The 21912-nt window shown below is 37.2% G+C and overlaps 1 protein-coding gene across 1 annotated transcript in view; it reads left to right on the top strand.

Annotated features, from left to right (window-relative positions):
• Nucleotides 1-10900: 10900 nt before the first annotated feature.
• Nucleotides 10901-21912, top strand: part of LOC132156055 (tumor protein p53-inducible protein 11-like) — an 83605-nt gene continuing 72593 nt past the window's right edge. Inside the window, exon 1 of the mRNA XM_059564879.1 lies at nt 10901-11064. The gene's annotated coding sequence lies outside the window, so the exon portion shown is untranslated. The remainder of the gene's footprint in view (nt 11065-21912) is intronic.

The following is a 21912-nucleotide window of genomic DNA, read 5'->3' as shown; positions in this document are numbered from 1 at the left end:
TGGGAAAGCAGATTCGCGACCTGGAGGTAAGGCAGGCCCAGCTGAGAGAGCGGAGAACCGCGCTGGAATCATCCCGGGCTGACGCTCACAAGTCCGGGGTAAGTATACAGCGATCTGTTAACAGTCCCACCACGTCTACTCCGTGTGTTTCTCTGCACAGGCCCGGTGCACCCAGGACGCGATCTTCTCAGATGTCCTTCACTGCGACGCCGGGACACCACGGACCCTGGGTGCATCCACAGCGGAGGACGCGAGCCGGGTCCCGGGCGACGACTTCTCCCCCTCCTGCCTTCGACATCTCCATCCGGAACCGCTTCGCTCCCCTCCGCGAGACAGGACGCGACGCTGTGATCATCGGAGACTCCATCGTCCGACACGTAAGTGCTACGTTAGCCGAAGGTAAAGTGCACACTCATTGTTTGCCTGGTGCTCGTGTTCTCGATGTTTCTGCGCAGATACCCGCGATCCTGAAGGTCGACGAGAGCCCCAGAGCGGTCGTGCTTCACGCCGGGGTTAACGACACCACGCTGCGGCAGACGGAGACGCTGAAGAGGGACTTCAGCAGCCTGATCGAGACGGTTCGCAGCACGACGCCCGCGGCGACGATCGTCGTGTCAGGACCACTGCCCACGTATCGACGAGGACACGAAAGGTTCAGTAGACTTTTTGCTTTAAATGAATGGTTGTTGTCATGGTGTAAAGAACAGAAACTGCTATTTGTTAATAACTGGAATCTTTTCTGGGAGCGTCCTAGGCTGTTTCGCGCTGATGGATTACACCCCAGCAGAATCGGAGCGGAGCTGCTCTCTGACAACATCTCCAGGACACTTCGCTCCATGTGACTAGTAAGACAATTCTCTAATAACTATTATGATGAGTTTTGTTCCACCCGCTTAAATGATAAAAGTACTTGTGCTGTAAAAACTATTAAGACTGTGTCTGTTCCCCGAATAGTGAGGTCAAAATATAATGTAGGATCTAGAAAAAATCTTATCGTAATTAAACCAGAAAAATGTAAAGTAAATGAACAAAAACAATTTTTAAAGTTTGGGCTCATAAATATTAGATCACTCACACCCAAAGCAGTTATTGTAAATGAAATGATCACAGAAAATAGTTTTGATGTACTCTGCTTGACTGAAACCTGGCTAAAACCAAATGATTATTTTGGTCTAAATGAGTCTACTCCACCAAACTACTGTTATAAGCATGAGCCCCGTCAGACTGGTCGTGGAGGAGGTGTTGCAACAATATATAGTGATATTCTCAATGTTACCCAGAAAACAGGATACAGGTTTAACTCTTTTGAAATACTTTTGCTAAATGTTACACTGTCAGACATGCAAAAGAAATCTAATGTATCTCTTGCTCTGGCTACTGTGTATAGACCACCAGGGCCGTATACAGAATTCCTAAAAGAATTTGCAGATTTCCTCTCAGATCTTCTAGTTACAGTTGATAAGGCGCTAATCATGGGAGATTTTAATATTCACGTTGAAAATGCAAATGATACATTAGGACTTGCGTTTACTGACCTAATAAACTCCTTTGGAGTCAAGCAAAATGTCACCGGGCCCACTCATCGTTTTAATCATACACTAGATCTAATTATATCGCATGGAATCGATCTTACTGCTATAGATATTGTACCCCAATGTGATGATATTACAGACCATTTCCTTGTATCGTGCATGCTGCGTATAACTGATATTAACTATATGTCTCAGCGTTACCGTCTGGGCAGAACTATTGTTCCAGCCACCAAAGACAGATTCGCAAATAACCTGCCTGATCTATCTCAACTGCTATTTATACCCAAAAATACACATGAATTAGACGAAATTACTGACAACATGGGCACTATTTTCTCTAATACATTAGAAGCTGTTGCCCCCATCAAATTGAAAAAGGTTAGAGAAAAACGTACTGTGCCATGGTATAACAGTAATACTCACTCTCTCAAGAAAGTAACTCGTAGTCTTGAACGCAAATGGAGAAAAACTAACTTGGCAGTTTTTAAAATTGCATGGAAAAACAGTATGTCCAGCTATAGACAGGCTCTAAAAACTGCTAGGGCAGAGCATATCCACAAACTCATTGAAAATAACCAAAACAATCCAAGGTTTTTATTTAGCACAGTGGCTAAATTAACAAATTACCAGACGCCACCTGATTCAAATATTCCACCAACGTTAAATAGTAATGACTTTATGAATTTCTTCACTGATAAAATAGATAACATTAGAAATACAATAGCGAATGTAGATTCTACAGCGTCTAACACTTCAGTTTCATCCATCGCACCCAAAGATAAACTGCAGTGCTTTACAAATATAGGACAGGAAGAGCTAAATAAACTTATCACTGTATCTAAACCAACAACATGTTTATTAGATCCTGTACCCACTAAATTACTAAAAGAGCTGTTACCTGTAGCCGAAGAACCGCTTCTCAATATCATTAACTCGTCGTTATCTTTAGGTCACGTCCCAAAACCATTCAAGCTGGCGGTTATCAAGCCTCTTATTAAGAAACCAAAACTAGATCCTAGTGTACTGGCAAATTATAGGCCTATTTCAAATCTTCCATTTATGTCTAAAATTTTAGAAAAAGTTGTGTCTGCTCAATTGAGCACCTTCCTGCATAAAAATGATCTGTATGAAGAATTTCAGTCAGGTTTTAGGCCCCACCATAGCACAGAAACTGCACTTGTTAAAATTACAAATGACCTGCTTCTTGTGTCAGATCAAGGCTGCATCTCATTTCTAGTCTTACTTGATCTTAGTGCTGCGTTCGACACCATAGATCATGACATACTCATAGATCGATTACAAAACTATACAGGTATTCAAGGGCAGGCTCTAAGATGGTTTAGATCCTACCTGTCCGATCGCTACCATTTTGTTTACTTAAATGGGGTGTCATCTCATTTATCATCAGTAAAATATGGAGTGCCACAAGGATCCGTCCTAGGTCCCCTTCTATTTTCAATATACATGTTGCCCCTTGGTAATATTATTAGAAAATACGGAATAAGCTTCCACTGTTATGCTGATGATACTCAGCTATATATTTCAACGAGACCAGATGAAACTTCCCAATTATCTAAGCTAACAGAGTGTGTTAAAAATGTAAAAGATTGGATGACAAATAATTTTCTCCAATTAAATTCAGATAAGACAGAGATATTAATTATTGGACCAAAAAACACCACACAGAATCTTGTAGATTACAATCTGCAACTAGACGGATGTACTGTTACTTCCTCTACAGTCAGAAATCTGGGTGTTATATTAGACAGCAATTTGTCTTTTGAAAATCATATTTCCAATGTTACAAAAACTGCATTCTTCCATCTTAGAAACATTGCCAAGCTACGAAACATGTTATCTGTTTCTGATGCAGAAAAGCTAGTTCATGCATTCATGACCTCTAGACTGGACTATTGTAATGCACTTCTAGGTGGTTGTCCTGCTTCGTCAATAAACAAGCTACAGGTAGTCCAAAATGCAGCAGCTAGAGTCCTTACCAGGTCAAGAAAATATGATCATATTACCCCAATTTTACAGTCTCTGCACTGGCTACCTATTAAGTTCCGTATCTGTTACAAATTATCATTACTTACCTATAAGGCCCTAAATGGTTTAGCTCCTGCGTACCTAACTAGCCTTCTACCACGCTACAACCCATCACGCACCCTAAGGTCACAAAACGCTGGACTTTTGGTAGTTCCTAGGATAGCAAAGTCCACTAAAGGAGGTAGAGCTTTTTCACATTTGGCTCCCAAACTCTGGAATAGCCTTCCTGATAATGTTCGGGGTTCAGACACACTCTCTCTGTTTAAATCTAGATTAAAAACGCATCTCTTTCGCCAAGCATTCGAATAATGTATCTCTTAAATTGTGAGTGTAGTTGCATCTGCATTTTTATTCTTTAGCTTGGGTTAAACTAATTTTACTTTGTTGGATCAGCAGCTATGCTAATGATGTCTCTATCTTGTTTCTATGTTTTGCCACGGGATTTACATCCCGTGGTAACTAGGATTTACACAAGCTCCAGTCTGGATCCAGAACACCTGAGAAGAGATGATGCTGACCCTCAGAGGACCCCAGATGATCCTAACCTTGAATCAACAAACAGAACTAACAATTATTGCTACATGTGTGACTGCATCATATAATTACTATTAATTAATAATATTGATAGTTCATCATCTAGCTGACTACGTCTTGTATTATTATTATTATTTTTAATTTTCTGTAAAGTTGCTTTGTAACGATTTGTATTGTAAAAAGCGCTATACAAATAAACTTGAATTGAATTGAATTGAACATTTTAATTCAGCTGGCACAGTTTATTGCTTGAGTAATCTTTCTAACGTTATTGGAAATCTTTTTTTATTTTTCTGTTCATTTATAAATAGTTCTGTCATCTAGTAAACTGTCATTCAAATTTTGGGGTCATTTGTTTTATTTTAATACTTTTATTCAGTGAGCATGCATTAAATAATCAAAAGTGACAGTAAAGCCATTTATATGTATTTATATATATGTATATATATATATATATATATATATATATATATATATATATATATATATATATATACACACACACACACACACACACAGTAGTCAACATTTGAAGTGTATCAAAAAGGTTCACCAAAGTCATCCTAACAAAATTTCGACAAACAAGATTTTTCTCATTCATATTTCATTCGCTCTCACTGGCATCAGCGGCTGCTTTGATTTCAGCCTCATTTAGCAGAACAAAACATTAACTAATGGTTCAGCCTGATTTCACTTTAGTTCTTTCCCTCTTCCTGTCCTTCTTCTCTTACTCCCACTCCGGTTCCTTCTTCCTCCCACACGACTCAATGCTTTATGTACTGAAAAAGAGCCTGGGGTTACGGCTAGCAAACTCAGCAACCCTGCTGTTGTGTGCAGCATCGCCACGGTCGATGATTTCTAAAACCTCCAGTCTATCCAGCGTTTCTCATTAGAGCTGACATCTCTGCTCGCTGAAACCACTTGCTAGACTGAAGCACAAGGGCCAAATGCAATTTGTCACCACAGATTACACTACCTACTGATTTAATTGTCCTCTAATTGCAGCTTTTATCCCAGTCGTAATTTCTGAGAACAATTAAACCAGAGGAGGGTTCATTTGTGATGACTGGCAACCCCTTTTGGGGGGTTGAATCTTCACTTTAGTGCTTTCACACACCCTGGGTCGTTCTAGTGCACAGGCAAAAAGAATCTTGATGACAAATTCTGACTAGTACATATTGATTGCAATTTTGAGTTTATATCTCGCAATTCTGACTTTTTTTCTGAAAATGTTAGAATATGTTTCTGCCACAAAATAAAAGAAAATAATAAAAAATGTCACTGTGACCTTTTTTTTATCTGAGTGTTCAGACTTTTTTACCTCACATTTGTTTATATCACAAAATTATTTCTTTTCTTCTCAGAATCGGGAGTTTGCAATTTTGAAATTCTATCTTTCAGTGCTGAAAAAAGAAGACAGAACTGTGAGAAAAAAAGTTCAAATTGTGAGATTAAAATCACAATTATCTTTTTATTTTTTTTAACCCATGGTGGAAACAAGCTTCCATAGCATGCAATGCTAACCCCACTTCTAAATTTCACACTGGGTTAAGAGTAGGGTGTACTGGGGTTATGCGCAGTGTAAAAAGCCCTTCAAATTTCATAGGTCTCATCCTACAGTACATCAAGGCAGAAATTTAGAAGTTATGAGCATAAATGTGTACACAGACTCACAGGCACCTATCTAAATGCAAAACCATGGATAAATTGAGCTTTGAGCAAAAGTAATTTGTAAAAGTCAAACACCATCACGACTAAGAAATAGGTGACATCGATTCCTGTATAATGAATATACAGAGTGAAGATTGAGTTCCATCAGATGTGTGAGAACTTCCTGGACAAGATGATTGTGTGCTGTGTGCTGACACTCTCAACATTTTTGAGCTTCCTTTCAGAGATTTTTTCAAGAAATCCTTTTTCTAAAAGGAAACTTTTTTACCTGAAATAAAAATGTCAGGTATTAAAGGCTTCCAGTAAAAACCTGACATTTGTTGGAATGAAAGGATTCATGACCTGGGTATAAAGACGGTCTCGAAAGAGCGAGAGCATTTTAATACTCAGGCTAATGTGAGAGTTCTTTCCTGATATATTTATATATATATATATATATATATATATATTTTTTTTTTTTTTTTTTTTCAAGATATGCCCAAATATGTAAAAATATGGGACATATGCCAAGTTTTAACATTCTTCTCCATCATTTGATCATCATTTGATTCTAAATCAATCTAAATACAATGGGTAGATGGGTAGTAAAACCTTTTTTTTTTTTTTTTTTTAGAAAATCTGTTTTACTCAAATGTACATCACAAAACAGGAAGAAAAATGATCAGTTGCTAATTGTAAATGTATGTGTCCCATGGATGACAATAGTGAGCATTAATTGTGCTGGACATATAGCACTGATTTTGGCGATTAAGGTGCAATCTGTAATGAGCCTAATTTACATAATACATTTACATAATTAGCCAATTTGTGCTGAAAAAGATGACTTAATTTAAAATACAGTTCTGCACAATTTCAGTGCAATTAGTTCCAGTGTTGTATGTGGAAATACTGAATGCAGATTTTTTTGTGCTAAAAATACAATATTATAACATAAATTGTGTGTAAGTTTAGCGAAGAAAAGATACCACATGTTCAAATACAACCTCATTTTCTGTTATAACAGCAGTTAGTCATTCAAATGAATGTTTAAAAACACATTATATACTTCTTTACTTTCACTTATATACTTCAGTGCATTTGCAAACTGTAAATAATAATTTTCTGGCAAGCTTGAACTGAAGAATGAACTGATGTAGGAGGTGAAACCTACAACCTTGAGGAATTTTTTTATGCCAGTAGCCTATGCCATTGTGTTTTTATGTAACCTATGCAAACATTTTATCATTAGGCCCAAATCCTTAAAGAGCAACAGAGTAAAAATGTGCTTATATGCCCCTAAAAGTATAATTCTTGCAAACAATTTCTGTTAGTGTACAAGGCTATGTACAGATACCATGGTGTATTGGTATTAAAAATGTCCTTAAGGATTATAGGTTTTTAAACCTAAGAGTGGATGGAGTTATAAACCAAAATTTGTCTAAACATACTGTATCCAAAGAGCAGAGAGTAGCTGCACTCTGATAACTTATCAAATGTTTTTTATTGTACCATTTGATCTTGGGTTATATAGTCAATTAAGCTTCAGAGCTTTTCATTTTCACTTGGGAACCTGAAAAGCTACTAATGCTATTCAAAGTCTATTTGAAGTTCTTTCAGCATTTAAACATGATTTCTGTCATAATGAAAGCTGTACAAATATTCTTTAAAGCCCTGGTGCTGTCATATACTGTCATATTTTATGATAACAAACCAGCTTTTTTTCTTTTGACTGGGAGAAAGAAAGAAAGAATTCATTAACAGCTTCAAGAAACAATTTTGTGGAGTGCAGAGTTTCTGTGTATAAAAGGAAAGTTATAATTTGGTTTCACTTAACTTAAAAGTGGCTGTCCACATTTTCAATACACTAATTAAAATCAAACTATATGGCAAAGCACAAAACAGAAAATTTTATTTGTCATGCTTAAATCAAATAAATAAAAATGGCCATAATTTACTTACTTTAATAAAAGAAGACATTTTGAAGAATGTTTGAACTCTTTTTATTAGTTTTTATTAGTTTTAAGTCATTTGGCTCTAAGGATGTACACTGTTTTTATATATTTAATTCACGTTTCTTTGTAATTATTAGTGAAATTTACTAGCAATTCCATAGTGAAAATTAAATTAAGTGAAAGGTGAAAAGTAAAATTTACATCATTTTTCAGTTTTTTTATACAATGTTTGTAATGTCTGTAATGTTATTACAAAACTCAAAACAAAAAACATTAACTCATGTCAGGGCAGTTTAATATTGAATTAAGTCAATCAGTTCCAGTTCCCTGAAAGGGGTTTAAAAGGAGGTCAGCAATGTGCACAATAACATCCAGTGTCATTAATTTGTTTATGATTAGGTTATGTTTATGGCTCAGCAGTACGAATGGCCAATTTTGGCCTGGGTTGACTAAGTTTGTAAGACATGAGGCTTTATAGGGATCTCGCTGCCCCTTTCAGGTTTAGTCAATGTAAATGAACACCCTCCCCACTAATGACATCTCTCAAATCAATGTTATCTTTACCAACAGAGCAACAAAATGAACAAAGCTCCATCTTGACATGTTCTGATAGATCTAACTGGCATCTCTGAGCTCAGATCTATGGGTAATCCATACAGATGTGTGTGGGTGGTAGAATTAAACGACACAGTGAAGAAAGACTTGATCCTTTGCTTTCTGCAGTCATGTTAGTGCTGTTGAATCATTGTTTTCCTTTTGTGCACAAGCTCTCGTCTCTCCTTTATTAAAGCAAAAATTCAACTGCTTTTCAGTAAGCAGTAAAATGTAAGACTCATCTCTCTGGTCACCAAATGTACATCCCATTTCCACATAGAATAACTATAACTATGTTTGATAATATGATTGTGACTGATTTCATCAGTGCAATGCAGTGCTATTGAAAAAACATCATCGAGGCAGCTCCACAGCAAAGATGTGATGTGAGAATTCATTGATATTCATATTCTCTTATTCCCAAAAGCCCGCATCTGACATTTATAAATGCTTCTATCCTTAGAGAGATGTAAAGATGTTGCATGAGTAATGAATATTGTTTATTTTCACTTAACTTGTTAATGTGGCTTTTTAACAATCGCAGTATCAACACTTATTTAACACTTGTTTTTCAGAGCTAGTTTTCATCTAAGGAAACTATTGATATGACGTCTTACAAAAGCCTTTTGTCCAAGACTGTTGCAAAAATTATGTGGAATTATCTTGGAATTACATGCTGTCTGAAAAATGACTGATTCTTTTCCAGTTGACAGACATCTTGACAATCTGATTAACTACTGTATACCCAAAGTTGAATTACATGAAGTGAAAAGCTTTGAAATTGCTTTAGAGGTTTGAATCATATTTAATTAGTATATGAATGCTGCATCTATTTGCATAGCTTTTACAGGCATAAGGACAGTCAAGGAAACTGAACTGTACCTCACGAAAATGAGCAACAATTTCCAATAGAAACTGAATGTCTTGATTAATCTTGATGCAAAATCAAATGTGTCAATCAAAATCCAAAATGAATTAAACAAATAACAGACTAACTGAATACCTTGATTAACATTGATGCAGCAAAAATTCATCCAGAGATGAAATGAGCAGCTCAAATTGATCAAATATGTTCTTTCTTTAGGTGTCCAATAAAGTACTTCATAATTGTCTCTGCATGCAAACTTTTTTCACAATACAAAACAATAGGTATTTAAAAATGTAATGGCCCTCAACACTGCACTAGATTCGGTAATCCAGCTCTTGTGGAAAGAAGCATGACAATGAACTGAATGTGCAAACTGCTGTTCTCATTAGTCTTATAATCATTTTAATTACCCTGAGTAATGAGTCATCACAGACTGGAAACCCTAGTTATGACAGAAATCAGAACCAAGAAAGACTGGGTAACATTCATGTAGCCGACCAATTATTACAAACTTGTTTTTTAACAGGACAGACACAGATTTTGGCATTTTGATTAAATTTTTTTAAACAATGAGCTGTGGGACACTTCATTCCTGACATTAAATAGCTTCAGAAGTTAAACACTATGGGTCAAAATGTTTTTAGGAATGTTTCAGTTGAAGGAAATGTGCTTTGCCGTTAAGTAAAATATCAGTTTTCATATCATACTCTTTTCCCAGCATGCTTTAGCAAACAGTAAATTTTTTACAATAATTTTGGGGTAAAATGTAACATTTTACTCACAAACGGTTATCATAACTCACAATATGACATGCTTATATAATATTACTCAAGTTCATGCCTCTCTGGGAGAATGAGGACATTGAACGTAGTGTTTTTTTTTTTTTTTTTTGTCCCTTTTGCTAGCATATACTGATGTTTAAATTTTGAGCATTATGTTGGCAAGACATTTCTGTTTAAAGAGTGTGTGGGTTGGTGTCTCATGAGAGATCACTTCAGAATTCTATGTGGGCTGCTTTCATGTCCAAACTATACTGCCAATGCATGCATTTACTCTCCTGTGGAAAATTTTCTTACTAGAGTCCACAGCTGAAGCAATTCTCACGTGTATATTTGTTTATTCGCAAATAGCACGTAAGCTATCAGACGGAGGTATTTTAGACACAAGGTTATTTAGATGAACAGAACATTTATAGCACCTACTCCTCACCACTTGAAACCATCAGGTCCCTTCAGATCAATAACCACATTCAGCTCTTTGACATCTTTGAAGAAACAATTTGATTGCATAGTTGCCTTTCAAATAGTAGTAGGCATATATCAATTTGTTGTCTCAACATATGACACTGCATCATATTATCTTATCAACACTCATATTTAAAAAAAGGTGTCTAAAGTGCATTTGGAAGCAGTGCCACAACCACTATAGACATTGAAAGGGACACTTTGCCCCTTAAATATTGTGATTGCTGGTTGACCAATGAGTTTTCCCTTCAATCATCCTCGTGTCTGAAAGTCATCATCACTATATTTGACAATCTTCTTTCAGTTATGAAAACTTTTCAAAACCACTTATCAGACTTTAAAGATCCAGAGATATTTAAAAAATATTAAGCAGATGCTCGTCAGTTCGGCCGCTGTCTTATAGCAGGCAGAGGATCCATCCCTTCATATTTCTGTGAGCGCTCTGCGTGTTTACGGTAAGACAGAGCTGCGCTGCTATTGTGTTCGTGACATCACGGTAAACTTATAGATCCGTCGAAGTCTTGGTTGTTTGCAAACCCAAAGAGCACTGCAATCTAAATTTATCAAGAGAATAATCCGACGGCATACTGAAAATAGCGCAGCAGAAGCGCAGAAAACCTCACAAGCCTCTTTCAGCTACACAGGTGAGAAAGATATGATTTTTTTTATTGTTTACAGATTAAATATCTTTGCGCGGTCGCTATACTTATCCATCTCGCATAGTTATACACAGAAATACTGCCTATAGTGTCATTTGACTCATAACAGAACAAACCTAGCAGTGAAACTCAGGAGGTGTCGCAGGTAAGAGTGCGCTTTTGTGCTTTAAGAAGTTTATTTTAATTCGCTCTTGATCAGACCACGCTCGATGTCGCTCAACATGTGCTTCAAAAAGTAAGAGGAGCACACAAACAAACAGCGCGACAACTTACTGTTCCACTAAACGGGCACTGGTTTGACTGTTATGAACGTTTGTTTAAGAAGCACCTCCTTTAAAACGGAAGAATGGATTGGCAAGACTTGTTTTATGCAATATCCAATTGACCGAGTGACTTGAATCACATTTTTGACGTTAACAATTGTCCCCGGTGCGTCTCGCGCGGCGCTTGAGGTCGGTGAGAGAGAGATTCCCTTGCGTTTGTAACTGCGCACAGTTTTAACTAAAACTTCAAATATGTGTCTTTTTCATGCATTCATGCTGATTTTAAAGTAAATTTAAAGATTTTTGGAAATATCTGCCGTGTCAAACAAAATGGGGGGAAAATGGTGGAATAGTGTTTGTCATTTATTAAGTTTCATTTAATAAGGGACCTTATTAGTGTTTTAAATAAATAACATTGTATATAGGATACAGTCTAATATAAATAATAATAATATTATCAAAAAAACAAATAGACACTTTTTTTTCTCCCAGATATGCTTTGCTAATAAATCAAGGAGAAGTTGAAAACAGGTCTGGGAAAATAAAAACCAAAAAGGTAATATGTAAAGAAAAATGGCTATAACAACACACTAATATGATCGACAAAGACAGTATTTTTGTGTAATGACGCTGTTATTGAGTTGTTTAATTTAGAGTTCTACCCTTCTGTATGTCATCTTCATAATTGTACAGTAAATGTTTTTTTTTTCAGCATATGTATACTGTAATTCTTGGACTTTAATCTGTTGATGATTACTGGCAGTACAGAGATTAATAATATCATGTGAACATTCTAGGTATGTTTTTGAAAGTTAAATCAATATGGCGTTTGGGAGTCTGCAGCGCTGTACAGACAAAGATGTCAAGCAAGGCATGGGCTGAATTTTATATCATAATAATATAAAAAAGCCTTTTTATACTTATTTCAATGCAAGAAGCTTTTGGAAAAGATCCACATATTTGTGACAGCAATGGACCATTTCCTCCTTTTAAACTACCAGCAATTGAGCTTTGTAGTGGTTTCAAGTATTTACTATCAGTAGTCTTGTTGTAATCATATTCTTGGTATTATAAAGGAATTCTTGGAAATCTCCACTCCCTGTCTGATGTGCTACTTTTTCTGCTTAAGGTCAGAGTGTAATTGTTGCTTACAGCCATAGTGAAACGCACAAACAAGGACTGGTACGAGGAAATGTTTTGGTAATGTCTGGCTGTTTCCTGTCATGTTCACACCTTTTAAATATTGCCCACAGATTTTTTTCACCATTTGTTTCTGTGAGAAACAAGCTCAACTCAAATATCCATCGTGGTCTCCCAGCCTGAGGTGATTCCTCACGCAGCTTTTGTGAATGGCGATCCTCAGGCCTGTCTCACCAGTTTAATGAGAAAACCCCATGCTGCAGTGATCCAAAGTCCATAGCACTTTTTGCGCTGCTGTTGTTTTTGATAATCAAAGCATAACGCAGCGGTTATAGTGGCATGTGTTTTCCTGATCTTTGTTCTGGAGACAGGTGTGGGCGGTGAATGTGTGGGAATTTATTACTCAAAGGAGGAGGAAACCTTGTCCTGTTCTTCCTGATTCTGTTACCATGGTAACATAAGGAAGCAGGGGCTATGCATTTTAAATGAAGTGCAGATACTGACCACATGCTTTCTTTGAAATAGGGGGCTTGAAAGGGCATGGTAATCAAAATCTAAATCCAGATCATATTTACACAGAACCATCCGTTTAAGATGTCTCATGAGAACTGAATGTGTAATTATGGCTGTCTGTAAGGAGGAAATATGGAAGAAAACACCTCTTCTTATGCTAAAAGTTTAGTTTTAAGATTTATTACTGTGAGTTGCATGAAATATCTCCGTAATAGATGACATTTCTGGGTGGGCATGCTGTGAAGTGACCTATAAAAAAAGAGTGTCGTCATTTATTATCTATTAGACTACACGCAGCTTTTATACTTTCATTCGTTGCTGGGAGGTTCTGCACAGTATGATCATTTAGTTTTTCTAATCATATCAATAGGTGATGATGATTTAACATCACTGCAAAGAGGAAAACCGCTCAAGAGTGCAGCACTCTGGGCTAGACAAGCAGATGGTGACCTGCTTTCTGTCCTGTCTTATTCTATCACTGGGTTGATTTATCAAGCACTGTTGTGTGAAACTGTGACAGCACAATATTTTCAGATACTCAGACCAAAGACTCTTCAGTTGCTGTAAGTCGTGATTCCATGATGATGAATGGTTTGGTAGAAGAGGCTGCTAGTGTTGTTTTTATATTTATTTGTTCTTTTTCTATATTTATGTTTCCATATTTTTCTGTTATCTCAGGGCTGCAGAGAACAAACACTTGAGATAGATGTCTGATTGGGATGGACACTTGAGTTGATTATTCTCAAATAATGTATGCTCCCTTCAGTCATAAACTGTGTATGATATCTTGGTGTGCTCAACAGACTTTAAAATGTGATATGATCCATGTAGTCAAAACAGTTCTTTAGCCTCCTGGCCTCAGAATGTATTCAAAGTTGCAGTTATTGATATCTTTGTGTATTGATTAGAGATGTGCTGGTATTCAGTAATGCGATATATCATGGTAATGAATACGAAACAATATTGTTATCTTGTGCACTTCTAAATACTGTGAATAATTATACATTACAAATGATTCAGAATTTGTGATGCATTTTAAGAACATGTGAGTGATACGCTTAGGGCTGCTCCGATCACGATCGGCCGATCGTTAAGAGCATCTCGTCAGTAAAGCCAGCCCTGCCCTAGATATTGTTTGAAATTGTTTTGATTCTTTATTGTTCATTCACACTTTACATTTGGGCTTTATTAGTTAACATTAGTTAATTAATTAGTTAACATAAACAATGAAGAATTATTCTAAACATTCATTAATCTTAGCTATTCTAATATTTAATAACACATTGTTAAAATTGAAAGTTGCAGCTGTGTTATTTAATGAGCTAACATTGACTAAGGCCGTGCATACACTGTGCAATTTCGGCAAGGTACCAACTCACACTGTACGAGTAGATCGCATGCGATGTAAAGCCAAAGCTCACGATTTTTATGCACTCACTGTACGGTCCGATTGTCGAGTTGCGATTTGACTGCTCACACTATACGTGGGGAATCAACCGAATCAATATGTAGGATCCCTCAGAACCTGGATGTTTGTGGCAGTTTCAGGATAAACATGGTTTCCCGGGACAAACGCACTGCTTTGGTGATATGCGCAATTCTGTGTGCTGAAACGTCCATAAAACATTGTATGTCTGGACGTGCAGGTGGCTCGGAAGACGTGGCCAATATGGCAACACGAACCGGAGGTAAGCAGGCGTTTTCTTCCCTCTTTTATTTTGCTTTGCCATAACTCCACAAGTTTTCCCTCCATCACTTCAGTCCACACTACACGCTGTGTCACCATGGTTTTGTTTATGGTTTCGCGCATGTGCAGTGAGGGAAACGCTGAAAACGGTTCGTAGCCCTGCTTCAATATGCCCGGCCTGTATGCCCGGTAGGGCTGTCAACGAATATTCTAAATTCGAAAATGTATTCGAATAGTTTAAAAAAAACGAATTTCGAAGGTGAAAATTAATATTCGAATAAAAAAAAAATGTGGAAAAAAAGGCCCCCCGCGGTAGTAGAGGCGTGGTTGTCTACTTTGAGGGTTCAGGGACAGGTCACAGCCTCACAGGAGTCGCACTGTCTGGCACAGCATCACTGCTGAAAGTTGACGCGTCTTCATGGAAGATGCCAGCAAGTGCAGAGCCCAACTCGACCGCAGAAGAGAAAATTAGGTAAAATTGTTGACCCGCGAGATAAAGTTGTATGCAAGCTATTTAAGATACAGTTAGCATACCAGTCCACTAGCAACATGAGGTCACATCTCAAAAATGTGCACCCAAATGAGCATGGCATAATGTGTGGAACTCCAGCTAAACAGTCACGTCTTGACACTTAATGTTACTTTGCATCGCTCGCCGCAAGCACTTTGTCTGCAACACGACAAGAGGCCATAACGAATAAAATAATTTTGTTCATTTGTAAGGACATGAGACCGATCAGTATCGCGGATGGGGCATGCTTCGGGGAGTTCTGTCAAGCAATGGATCCTAGGTTTGATTATTTATCGTTTCAAGTCAAGGAAAAGTTCCATGTTTACCACAGCTCGCTCGGAGCATTCAATGTCAGTTCTATATGCTGTAAAACTTCAATTAATATTAATAATATTTGTTTCAATCACTGAATGAAGCCTGCTATATTTGGGACAACAGTCGCGACCTTAAATTGCTTGCACAAAAATGTGTTTGTTCATTTGAACCATTATGTGCAGAGAACGTGAGGGTGAGAGAGCGTGAGGTCTGCAGTCTTGGCCATTAGTTGATTTCCTTGTTTTTGTGTAGGTAATACATTGTCATATATGTTTAAACTTAAATAGACCATCTAGACAAGTAGTTATGTCTCTTTGTATTATTTTTGCCTGTTATTGACGTAATGCGCATCATTGACAACATGTGCAACCAGATGTTCGAATAGTTCGAATATTTGTGTATTTTTTAGAGGGAATATTCGAACGTCAATTTTGAGCAATTTTGACAGCCCTAATGCCTGGCCTAATACCTTTTTATTATTTTAACAAAGATTAGTAACTTATGTAGCTATTTCTCATTGTGAATGTTTATGCATTAATTAATGTTAACTAATGAGGTCTTATTGTAAAGTGATACCTATTGGTCTTTATGACCGATAGCCAATGAGAGAGCAAGATATAGAGCAGCGGGGAGTTCGGGGAGGAGTTATAGAGCACAATATACTCGCGTCTCCCCAACCATTTCCTCCTCCATATTTTTCTTTTCTTTTTCTTGTTTTCACTGCAAATCAGCGAACAGGCAATTCGTATTGCAAGCTTTTTGCGGGCTACCATTTTTTATAATAATCCCAGTCTCACGTGCGAACTCCGGTCTTGCACGCGTGATATCGCGTTGTTTCCTTGTCACATATCGCCAGTGTTTGGTTGTGAAACGTAGTTTGTGTGTCAGACAGAGTTGTTGGCGATTCTTCCTATTGTAAAGTCATACAGTGTGAAACATTCTGTCGCCGATCCATCGTGCAGTGTGAACACAGCATTGACTAAATGCAGGCCAAGATAGTCATGCACATGCAGTGTGAAAAGAACAGTGACCCGACTACTTTGAAAATCGTGCAGTCTGAACTCGGCTTTACTGTGTGTGGTAAACATGGGAAGGGAATTGAAAGATTTCATGAATTAAGAATTCGTTCGATTTATAAATTTGTTCCCTTATTTCAGTTAAATCATGGGTTATTTAGGGAACAAAATTAATAAAACATGGACAATTGCCACAAATTAATAAATCTTAGGAACGAATTAACAAGTTGTAGGAATGAATAGTCTATCTGTCCTGTGTCCCGCAGCCCTGCAGAGCGCAGTTATTTGATAAAATGACTTAGTTACTACATTTCTATTGCTTTTCATGTTGAAGAGCTTTTGTGTTGTTTCTATTTTAATGTACTTTTAAAGTTTAAATCACATTAAAAGCTTAATTAGGACATTGTAACTGAATGATGATGTGTTACCATCACAGTCACTCACAGCCGCTCGCACGTTTTGCGCACGAGCCGCACGCAACCCAATATTAAATCAGTTAACCGACCATTGACAGCCTTAATTGATTGCATCTCTTATCGACAATTAACCGATAATCGATTAATCGTTTACATCCCTAATGTTGATTGAATTAAGTGATGATGAAGGATGATGATGAATTGTTTTTGCCATGAATATAGCCATTGCTGCTGAATGCTGACCTGGCATTATCATCATAAATAAATAAACAAACAGCGCAATATAATTTAGCAAGATGTAACCACAGGCACATTTTTCATTACCCTGGGCTGTTATAATAAACCTGTATCTGCAAATAGAGAATAGGGTTGGGCCAATAGACGATGTCATCGTCCATTGCCACTGACATCGTGATCCCACCCCCTCTCCTGCAATCTGCTGCATCCCAGTTCTGTTTTCAGAAAGAAATTAGGTGTACTACGGAAACCCTAAAGGGAATAAATAGTCTACGAAATGGGAGGATAAAAAAAATTAAAAATTCAATATTTTTTCTCGCAATTATATCGTTAGGTAAGTATAGCCGATTGTATATAAATTGCGGGCATCAGGGAGCTGCTATTGAAACCGTTTTCTATTGCGCGTTCTCATTTTACTTTCACGTTCACTTTTGAGATTCGCAATCACAAGGACTCTGTACTTTGGAGCAGCAGTACTTATCATACATATGACAAGAATAGATGTTTGTCATTGGTTCTCAGGTTCTGCAAATCATTCACCATTGTCCTATCAGACATTTCTCTTTCTCCTTTTTTTTTTATTAAAATATCCAAAAACCACTAGAACTGTGTTATATATTTAGCTGACTTGTGTACTTGTATAAATGTTTTGAAATATGTTTAAATCTAGAGAAATAAGCAAATTTAACTAGTAACACGGACTGTGCCCATAGTGTCATTGTGTCGCCTGCTCATGATGTCATAACCCCTCGACTTGGAAAACACGGAAACACTAAAGATGCTTTAATATATTGTGCCTTTTAATAGACCAGTGACAACCACACAGAGTAGCATTATAACAGAACTTAAAAATGTATCTAGTATGATAAAACAGTGCTGCTTTCCTTTCCAACATAAGACTGGAAGGAGCAGAAGCGGTCGACTGTGGCATAATAAAAGCTCCTCGTTTCGCTTGACAGCATTCAGCCTCACCCTGCTTCATTCTACTACGTTAATAAATCATTAGCTCATCCATGAAGTCCCGTCGGCTTGCATCGGCTGTGGGGATGAAGACCACAACTCTCATGATTCCACACTTAGTAACGGCGCCATCAAACTACGCTTGACTAAGAACTACTTTCTTTGTTTGTTTTGAATACGCGCCCTGTAGTGGCGAAAAAGTATACCAACTTGTGGAAAATGGGCATCCAATGTCCCCTTTGAAAGCTTGTGACTTGTTTAAAATCTTGTTTTTCTGAAATCACTTTCAGAAAAGAATATTGAATGCTAATATACAGTCAGGTCCATAAATATTGGGACATTGACACAATTCTAATCTTTTTGGCTCTATACACCACCACAATTGATTTGAAATGGAACGACCAAGATGTGCTTTAACTGCAGACTTTCAGCTTTAATTTAAGGGTATTTACATCCAAATCAGGTGAACGGTCTAGGAATTACAACAGTTTGTATATGTGCCTCCCACTTTTTAAAGGACCAAAAGTAATGGGACAGATTAACAATCATAAATCAAACTTTCACATTTTTAATACTTGGTTGCAAATCCTTTGCAGTCAATTACAGTCTTGAAGTCTGGAACGCATAGACATCACCAGGCGCTGGGTTTCATCCCTGGTGATGCTCTACCAGGCCTCTACTGCAACTGTCTTCAGTTCCTGCTTGTTCTTGGGGCATTTTCCCCTTCAGTTTTTTCTTCAGCAAGTGAAATGCATGCTCAATCGGATTCAGGTCAGGTGATTGACTTGGCCATTGCATAACATTCCACTTCTTTCCCTTAAAAAAATCTTTTGTTGCTTTGTTTGCAGTATGCTTCGGGTCATTGTCCATTTGCACTTCGAAGCGCCGTCCAATGAGTTCTGAAGCATTGGCTGAATATGAGCAGATAATATTGCCCGAAACACTTCAGAATTCATCTTGCTGCTTTTGTCAGCAGTCACATCATCAATAAATACAAGAGAACCAGTTCCATTGGCAGCCATACATGCCCACGCCATGACACTACCACCACCATGCTTCACTGATGAGGTGGTATGCTTTGGATCATGAGCAGTTCCTTTCCTTCTCCATACTCTTCTCTTCCCATCACTCTGGTACAAGGTGATTTTTATCTCATCTATCCATAGGATGTTGTTCCAGAACTGTGAAGGCTTTTTTAGATGTTGTTTGGCAAACTCTAATCTGGCCTTCCTGTTTTTGAGGCTCACCAATGGTTTACATCTTGTGGTGAACCCTCTGTAATCACTCTGGTGAAGTCTTCTCTTGATTGTTGACTTTGACACACATACACCTACCTCCTGGAGAGTGTTCTTGATCTGGCCAACTGTTGTGAAGGGGGTTTTCTTCACCAGGGAAAGAATTCTTCAGTCATCCACGACAATTGTTTTCCGTGTTCTTCCGGGTCTTTTGGTGTTGCTGAGCTCACCGGTGCGATCTTTCTTTTTAAGAATGTTCCAAACAGTTGATCTGGCCACACCTAATGTTTTTGCTATCTCTCTGATGGGTTTGTTTTGTTTTTTCAGCCTAATGATGGCTTGCTTCACTGATAGTGACAGCTCTTTGGATATCATATTGAGAGTTGACAGCAACAGATTCCAAATGCAAATAGCACATTTGAAATGAACTCTGGACCTTTTATCTGCTTCTTGTAAATGGGATTATGAGAGAATAACACACACCTGGCCAAGGAACAGCTGAGCAGCCAATTGTCCCATTACTTTTGGTCCCTTAAAAGGTGGGAGGCACATACACAAACTGTTGTAATTCCTAGACCGTTCACCTGATTTGGATGTAAATACCCTCAGATTAAAGCTGAAAGTCTGCAGTTAAAGCACATCTTGTTCGTTCCATTTCAAATCCATTGTGGTGGTGTATAGAGCCAAAAAGATTAGAATTGTGTCAATGTCCCAATATTTATGGACCTGACTGTATATTAAAAATGGTGACCATTTATACTGTTATATAAAAATATATAGTTTATTTTTATATCAAGTATCTGTCACACAAGTGGATTATTTTGAGAAAAGGATACTGTGTTCTTACTGATTGGACTCTCAGAGTGTTAGTCTAGTTTAGATTCTAGTTTAATTTCCTTCAATACTGTTATGTCAGCAGGGCACCGCTGTGCCACAAAATGAACAGATGTCCTCTCCTGGATTTCTCACAGATTGGATTACTACGCCTAGGCAGCCCAGGCTCTTTAGAGCTGCAAGAATGAAAACAAACCCTTTGATTTTTCCAAAGGGTTTCCAGTATGGTTAAAGCAAGAAGAAAACAATGTGTTATACATTTTGGAGCTAAATAATTCTAAATAGGTGAAAAAGTAGGCTATGTGCCGAAAGCATCTAAGCCCCTGAAGCTCATGCTTGGCCTTATCAGGTTACAGAGGGTGCTGTTTGGGATTGAATTCGTTGTGTGGTTTGATTTGTACTCTGTCTACACAACCTGCTTTTGTTTGGCATGACACAGTTGCTGACATCTGTGTATATTAGAGTTTAAGACTACTAAAGCTCTGCATCTGTGCGGTCAATTGTTGCTGAAAATGATTTCCACTCTTTTAAAAGAAAGTCTAATATTCAACATGGCACCGTTAAAGCTTTGACTGAATTAACTTTCCTCAAAGTGGAAGATTGTCTGTCCGTCTGTCTATCTACACATATATATCTATACACGCACACACACAAGGAAAACAAAAAAAAGCTTAAATATGTTTAGAATATGTTTGCATGTTCAATGGTATATGCTACTTTTCCTATTTCTTACATTTTTTTTTTGCTGTGATCCAACACTCACTTTTAATTTTTAAAAACAAAGTATTCATTTATGTATTTTATAAATTGATTCCTTCGTTTATTTTTCTAATAAATAATATAAAATATAGTAAATATATTCTTATAATACAGAATTGAATAACACTTAAATGTATATATTCCGTACTGTACTGTACATAATGTTGTGATGTGTAAATTCATTTAATCATTTAAAATAATTGATTTTGTTTTTAGTTCTTTCATTTTAACTTTATTTAATTAAAGAAAAAAAATCAGTTGAAGTACATGATGTATAAAGTCTTAAATTACCTTAAAGGGATACTCCACCTCAAAATGAAAATGTCGTCATTAATCACTTTCCCCCATGTTGTTCCAAACCTGTAAATGCTTTGTTCGTCTTTGGTAAACAATTTAAGATATTTTAGATGAAAACTGGGAGGCTTGGACGATAAAAATATCTTCGCTGTCCTTTCAAATAACGCCTAATCACTGAGCTAAGATATGTATTGCATCTGATTATGCTAATATTGTCAAAACACATAAGGTTTACATATAAACACAGTTGCTTATGTCTAAACTGAAAGTAAAAGTGAGAGAAAAATGGATGTGTGCCTGAATATTAGTAGGGCGGTCAACTTTAGTCGTTTAGTCGACTAATCGGTCGATGCCGTCTTGGTCGACTGACATTCTCATTGGTCAGCCAGTTGCATAATGTTTTTTTTTTTTCCACCAATACATTTTTTTTCATTGATTTACTCCTTGATATTTATTCCTTTATTGGCAGTTATATATTACTGTATTCTAAATATAATTAGCCTATGTTTTATCCCAAACTTTAAATGCTTTAATTTAGGCTATTTTAACAGCGCCACAGTTTAGTGCACCACGTGAACACTTGGGAACCGCACCTGTGGCTGGCTGCACTGCTGCTTCATGCTTAGGAAGAAATATAGGTAGGCTAGTTT

Source organism: Carassius carassius, chromosome 13 (assembly GCF_963082965.1).
Source record: "Carassius carassius chromosome 13, fCarCar2.1, whole genome shotgun sequence".
Classification (NCBI taxonomy): Eukaryota; Metazoa; Chordata; class Actinopteri; order Cypriniformes; family Cyprinidae; genus Carassius; species Carassius carassius.
Note: the sequence above shows the minus strand (reverse complement) of the source record. Positions and strands in the feature narration are given on the sequence as shown.